Raw genomic sequence first — 7,555 nt, 5'->3', positions numbered from 1 at the left:
TTTTGTTGTCCAGGCTGGAGAGCAGAGGTGCGATCTCTGATCACTGCAACCTCCGCCTCCTGGGTTTAACCGATTCTCCAGCCTCAGCCTCCTCAGTAGCTGGGATTACAGGCACCCACCACCATGCCAGGCTAATTTTTGTATTTTTAGTAGGGACAGGGTTTCACCATGTTGTCCAGGCTGCCCTCGAACTCATGACCTCAGGTGATCTGCCTGCCTCAGCCTCCCAAAGTGCTTGGTCATCTTGTCTTTTAATGCTAGACAAAACAATGCGGTGGATCAAAACATATAATGATCTATAACTAGAGAAAAACTTTGAGGTTAGGTGGGTATTATATAACCACAGTTATATACAGGCTTAGCTACATTTGTAGAGTTTTTGGAATTTTTTTACTTATTGTCAAATGTAGGAGGGAATATTTGCATTTATTTTCTAAGAACAATATAGCAAAAGTTGGTCCAATTGAAAGAAAATAACCATTTCAAAGGAGAATAGTTATATTAAAACAACGAGTTGGCCATAGAGAGAAGAAAAAAGCAAACAATCACTTGCAGAACCCACAAAACTCAGGCATTAGAGTTATTAGTTACATCTTGAAAAGAGATGAAAATAGAACTAAAGAAAGGAAGGAGTTTGAAAATCTTTCTTAGAAGCAGTTAGAAGCCATAGATAACTTCCCTCTCTTGCACTTTATGCAACCAAAGAACTGCTTCTCCACAATCCCTGCAGAAAATCGAAAGTTTATTTTCTTTAAGAAAAAGACTCTTTGGACCTAGTTTACCAGCACGGTTGACAGCAACTGGGAGAGCAGAAGTAGTAAGTGAGCATCCTATTCCTCATTCACAGCACTCTTTTCTCACCTGGATCCCAGAATACCAGGAGCCAGGCCTACACTCCCCAGAAGGACAATTAGAATGATACTTGTCATGGGAGTCTGGACATTTCATGAGGAAAGTCCTAAAGATATTGGTATCAGGGGTTTCCAGAGAAAACAGCCCATCCAAGTTAATCTAGAGTAAGGTACCCAGATGTAAACCCCATCTAAATGTTCAGAGTTTCCAATCAGCATTTAAGTGCTTTGGAAATATGAAAGGACATCTTAGAAAAGTTTCTAACAGTAGGGAAACCAAAATAATATTTTTTTAAAAAACCAACTTGAAAGAAATCATACCATGTAAGGAAAACATCAAAAATACTGTTATTAATATCCAAATAATAGAAGTTCTGGAAAGAAAGAAGAGAGAAAATCATTAAAGAAATATCTCAAACAATTTTCCCAGAAAAGAATATCAGTTTCCAATCAAATGGGCCTCTGGGCCCAGCTCAATAAAACATGTCATTGAAATTCAGAAAACAGGAGATAAAGAAGATTCTGTAGGCTTCATGAGAGGAGGAAGAAGTCATAAACAAAAGATCTAATATTAACAGAGCTTTGGACATCTTTAAAGGAATAACGAAAAGCACACTTGGAGGGATCATACCTTCAAAGACATCATACCTTCAGAGAGAGAGATAATTATTTTTAATCCTGAATTCTAAGCCCATTTGATGTAGTCAGGAGTTCTATTCACTAAATATTTCCAGCTTTCTCCTTCCCTCTTCTGTATAAAAATAAAAAAGTAGTAAGAGTATGATATATAGCCAAAGGAAATAAAATTACTTCTTGAAGAGACATCTACATCCTCATGTTTACTGGAGCATTATTCACAATAGCCAAGATATAGAAACAACCTAAGTGTTCATCAACAGAAAAATGGATAAAGAAAATGTATGTGTGTTTAAATACATACACAATGGACTATTATACTGCCATAAAAAAGAAGGAAATCCTGCCATTTGTGACAATATGGATGAGACTGGAGTACATTAGGCCAAGTGAAATAAGCCAGATACAGGAAAACAAACACTGGAGTAATCTCATTTATATGTGGACTCTAAAAATTCAAATTCATAGAAACAGAGTGTAATAGTGGTTAGTAGGGGCTGGACGTTGGGGGACATCAGGAGATGTTGGCCAAAAAATATAAATTTTCAGTTATAAGATAAGGTCAGGGTTGTAAAATACAGCATTGGTGGTGATGGATGTGTTAATTAATTTAGTTAATTGCAGCAACCACTACACAATATGTATGCAAATTAAATCATCATGTTACACACCTTTCTATATATGGTATTTGGCAATTGGATATATATTTTTAAAGCATATAACATTGCTAAGTTTTATGTAGCATTTATTCATCATACTTAATATGGATCTACCAAAATGCATACCATGATATTTTAGGAAGAAGAAAAAAAGTACATGCATGATAAGTGAAATAAAACTAAAGCGAAAATTCAATAAATAATATCTTAAACTGAAGTAAAATATGCAGATACTTTTTAAACTCATGGAGAAAGTTACCAAAGGAATCTGCTTGAGATATTTCAAACTGAACAGGAGGAAATATGTGAGAATGTGAGTTAATGCTCAATGTTGGTCTGATAGAGAAAAGTCTGGATAGATTATCTAAGTTTTCTCTGCATGTGTAATTGGTTAAAAAGAAAAAGGAGAAGAAGCCAATTTGCAATAAATCAGCAATCCAAATAATCAATCCAAATAAGTTTTACTGCAGCCAAACTTGGCCTCCTTATTGGGTTCATAAAACTCATAGCTAGAAGCTCTTTGTAAATGAAATATAGCACTCCTTGTTTAACATGCCCAAATAAAAGTCCTTGTTGTCAAACTCGAAATAGCAACTCATATGACACAGTATTTTTGTCACATTTCACACCACGGGTATGTTTTTACAAAAGTTCAGGCTCTCATTTGTCATTTAGATACTCAACATGTTAGCCAGTGGTCATGTATGTGCCATAAATGTATAATCACATGTGGGTCACAATAAGAAATAGTGTGTCTGCTGAGGCATGTGATAATCACTGTCGGCGCAGTGCAGACATCACTAATGTAAGTACAAGATCAATAAGTACTAAGCCTTCTTTTCTTTTTTCCCTCATTTTAAAAGCTTCATCAACATCCTCAAGGCATGTTTTCCTCCAATATTCATCAAATATATCTCTCATCTTCCATAAGAGTTATCCTCCACACGTTTTCTTCTCTTAGATTTCTACTCTCATTTAAGTGCTACCCTCCACTCCAATACTCCAAGCCCATGCCTACCCTAGAATTGTATCCTTGACTGGACTTTCTCTCTACACCTGTAACCAGTTTATTTTTACTTCTCTGAATCCCTTAAGGCTTTTTTATTCTTCCACTTGCTTTTCTAAAAGCCAACTCACTTCCTTTGAGCTCCAGCTTGCTGGAGTTTTAGGTCTGTAAAGGATTGAGGCTACAGGGTATGTGAGTGCTGAGAGCCTTGAGATGGAGGAAATACATTCAAAATTTAGGTGAAGTCTTTAGGAGACTAGGACGCAAAGGAATAAAAGTGAGAGAGTAAAAGTCAAGTTGTAACTGTCATACGAAAGGGAAAAGTTAAAAGATTTATTGATACCCTCTGTGTTGGCTTCACAATGGGCTTTTATATCTACCTAAGATGGCTACACTTTCCTTTTTTTTTTTTTTAACTTTTATTAAGAATGTTAAGTGGATGACCTCTATATTCATTGGTCATGTAATTTCTACTTGTAAGGAAAGTTTTTGACCTTGCAAGAATTAGAACTATACCATCTGAGTTTATTTTGTCCTCTAGAAGGGAAAAGAATACATTATCACAACAGACCTCTGGAGTCTCATTTTCAAACTAATGCATTCCAAAATGCATTCAATTTCTAACAAAGAGCAAAGGATAAACAATTAAACATTACATGTAACAGAACTCTTACCCACCTGCCAACAATTAAACCCAGTAATTAAAAACTGTAGGAGAATTCACATAAGCATATCTTCAGCAACAGTCATACCACGGTCAAAGAGGGGAAAAAAATCTTTCCTAATAAGTTCCTTTTCCATTTCCCAGGCTGCTTTTCTTGACATTAAACAGACACAAGACTCTGTCAACTGTTTCACTTTCTTTAGAAAGAGGGAAATCCCATTCTGTGTCCCCTGGGAGGACTATTATATACAGATGAATGTCTTTTGTTATTTAGTTTAATAAACGTAGTGTTTAGAACAGATGTTAAGACTTGAAATTGTCCAGAGAAAGGAACAGCTCAGGTGGCAATAATGCAGGCTTCCCGCCTGCTGTGCTTTCTTCTTTGTCTTTGGAAGAGCTACTTTCACAGGTGAGAAGGTATTACAGTATTTATAACCACTCACATCCCCACCACTGGACTGAAGCTGACAAACGGGGTGCTAATTAGTACCAGGAGTGGCGGTGGTGATGGTGGTTTTATGACACAGACATCTGGCCAGTAAATTGGACTAAGAGAAACAACACATTTACAGAAGCACAATTCCAGCCACGCATGGTGTAAAGAGTAAATGTGAGGCCTGTTTTTAAAAGGTAGATTTCTTGAACACCAGAATATTTGGCCTTTCCAAGGCTATGTTCTTCTGTGGATGTTCTCATGCACTAGCTACTTATGTCACCATGATCCAGAATAATTTTTTTAAACTACACCTGTGAATAAGGGTACGCTTCCGAGAGAGGCAAGACATTATTTTGAGTGAATGTATGTTTTCTGTGAATGACAGTTTATAAAATAACAAATCTCAATTTAAATGACAGTCAGAATATTGTCCTGCAAGCTAGGAGGCAATAAAACAGTAAATCCAATCAAATAATAATTATTTTTGAGTATTTACCAATAATAAAATTCATTAAATATTTTTGTATAAATTGTATAATGCTTCATTTAGTTTAACTAAAATCTACAATTCATAAATGTGGTCAGCACATTTACATTGTCTTCATTGATTTGGGTCTATAGTTGCAGTAATAAAATGAAAGCATAATAGAATGGGGAAAAAAGGTATTTGTCGTTAGGAAAATTGCGTTAAGCCCCAGGAGCATAGCAGCATTGTTAAGGACAGGACTTTCAATTCCAGTGGATTGGGTGCCAAATCTAGCCACTTACCATGCCACCTATTGTCTGGTGTTCAGCAAGGCAATTGCCCTGAACCTTTGTTTCCTCATTGCCAATACCTACTTTATTGTGTTGCTGAGTGGATTAAATGAGATGATACATATACACCAAGTAGCAGAATTTCTGATATGTTACAATTACTTACTAAATGGTAGATTTAATTTATTATTTTAATTTATTTATTAAAACTTTTTAAATAATTTATTTATAAAATTTATTATTTTATTTACTAAAACTATTAACTATAGTAAGAAAGTCACAACTTTTCCTCCATTTCTTAATCATTCAGGTACAAAGTTTCAAGTTTATCCCTAGATGTTTGAGGATTAAATGTGCTATAAACATGATAAAATATGCAAAATCACTTAAAAATTAGTAAAAGCTTCATAGATACTGCTAGAAAACTTGTGTCTTATTTTCTGTTGAAAAATTAGTTTTAATAAAGGCAGGCTTTCCAAAAATAATTTTTGTTGCCAGCATTATTCACTTTGCACACATTTAATTCTTCCAAACCATCTTTCACAAAATGTAAGATGTTTTTCCATAGTAACATACATGTAGCCTGGAACCAGAAAATATTAAGTGCAAAGTGGCTAATTTTATCGTGAGGAGCAGAATGGTGATGGTTTTAAAGAATCTGTCCAGTTTGTAAAAACAAACCAATTAACATTTCAAGTTCAAGGCTTAAAACCACATCTCAAAGAGGTGCTATAATGTGATATAGCAAAGGAAACAGAGTGGAGAATTCACTTCTCAGTGCATACATTTTTTCATTCTCTTTTAAAAGGTACTAGATGGTCACAACAAATAAATACATACACAGACACAGACACACACACACACACACACACATATCTGCTATAATAAAACATGCCCCACGTCATTTCTATCAGGCCAAAAGAAATAAAGGGTGAAAATGGGGCAGATTTAGGGAATTTATTCATTCAGTAGATATTAACCTCGTAACTGCCCCAAGGAAGTTTCAGTATAGTGTAAGATTAATATGACACATTATATTCTGAGATTTTTAAAGTTTGAAATTAGCAAATGACCTGTGCAAGATTATAGAATCCAGTAAATTATAAACAAAAAGTTTATCACAAAAATCCAATCACATACAACCTTACATTTGAATCATAAGTCAATGAATTCTACAAAATCATACATGAGGCGGGAAAAAAGCCTTGAAATGTTCATCAGTTTGTTGAAAGGTAAAAAGTAAAAGTAAAAATAAAATGCAGCTCAGAATTGGTTTATTAGATTTCCTCAAAGAACAGAACTTTTTCCAGAAATTTTTCTAACCCAAGTTACAAGAACAGAGAGGTTCCCTGTTATAGCTTTTTTATTTCCTTTAACACGAGCTTTGAAGCTCTGTGAAAAATCTCTACCATGACAGAGCTTGTTTAGTGTGTACTAGATAGTGCATTAATTTCTAATCTACACTTTTAGGAAAAAGAAAATTGCAAAGTGACTGCTGGTATTTTTCTCAATTAAAACTTCAGCATATGTGATGATTCTTAAACCTAAGAGTGCAATAAAATTAGCAATAGGGGTTTTTAAACCTGTGTATCCGTCCCTAGATTCTCCAAATCAGTAAGTCTAAGATGAAGCCTTGGCATTTGAATCTTTTAAAGCCCCGTGGATAATTCTGATGCACATCCACGACTGAAAATCTTCACAAACCAACCAAAGGAAAATGTCTTATTTTTCTTGCCCAGCATATTCTCTGGAAAAAAAAAAAAAAAAAAACAGCCTAGATGGAAAAATGTTACATAAAGTTGGACAATAATGCCTATTTATATGCTTGAGAGGTAAGTCGTTTTAAGCATTGAACTGGCTGGTCGAGGTAAATTGAAGCCAAATTACCTGACAGAATCTTCTGTGGACTGTCACATCTGTCATACTCTACCTTCATAGATAGCTGGATGATTCATTACTTTCCATAAAACAGAAAATTCCAGTGTTGTCATTAAATAATGATGATATTCATAATAAGAGAAGACAAGCCCATGCTGATTTGAATTCAAATAATTAAATTATTTACCTTTCCAGAGATTCAATCTAAGAATCATAGTCATAAAAAGCCCAGGAACTAAGTGATTTGAATACTTCCTAAATTTATAAAAAAGAGTCAACTATACATCTTGGTACATTCCATTTACCAACTCAGGTATTCGCACATTGCTTTACTTACCATGTGCAATAAAAATAGCGACAGAAGTTTATCACTAAAGATTATACATTATTTTCTAAGAATATTATTGGACATAGTAAGTGTTGCTAGTGTGATTGATAACACAATCATCAGAGATCTGACTTAATAGAGAACAAGACTGAAAAGAGAAAGCAAGAGGCACATTTCAGTAAAACTGGGGTAGCTGGGAAGCTCGACCTGCAACTCTATCACAATTAAGTGTCTTATTGTCATTAACCAAGTGACCTTAAGGGGGAATAGTAAATCAATTAGGCCATTTGGTCTGATCATAAGGGAATATGGATAAATTCTTTGAAAATAAGGTGCTTAAA

At 34.7% G+C, this 7,555-nt stretch overlaps 1 long non-coding RNA gene across 1 annotated transcript in view; it reads right to left on the bottom strand.

Moving 5' to 3' along the window:
* Positions 1 to 6,969, bottom strand: part of LOC119468594 — a 14,928-nt gene extending 7,959 nt beyond the window's left edge. Inside the window, exons 1-2 of the long non-coding RNA XR_005197293.1 lie at positions 6,896 to 6,969; positions 6,502 to 6,503 (exon numbers count right to left, since the gene is read on the bottom strand). This is a non-coding gene — a long non-coding RNA (uncharacterized LOC119468594). The remainder of the gene's footprint in view (positions 1 to 6,501; positions 6,504 to 6,895) is intronic.
* Positions 6,970 to 7,555: the final 586 nt, after the last annotated feature.

Source organism: Cebus imitator, unplaced genomic scaffold, assembly GCF_001604975.1.
Source record: "Cebus imitator isolate Cc_AM_T3 unplaced genomic scaffold, Cebus_imitator-1.0 Scaffold452, whole genome shotgun sequence".
In the NCBI taxonomy this organism is placed as follows: Eukaryota; Metazoa; Chordata; class Mammalia; order Primates; family Cebidae; genus Cebus; species Cebus imitator.
The sequence above is the reverse complement of the archived record's forward strand: the minus strand, read 5'-3'. Positions and strand labels throughout refer to the sequence as shown.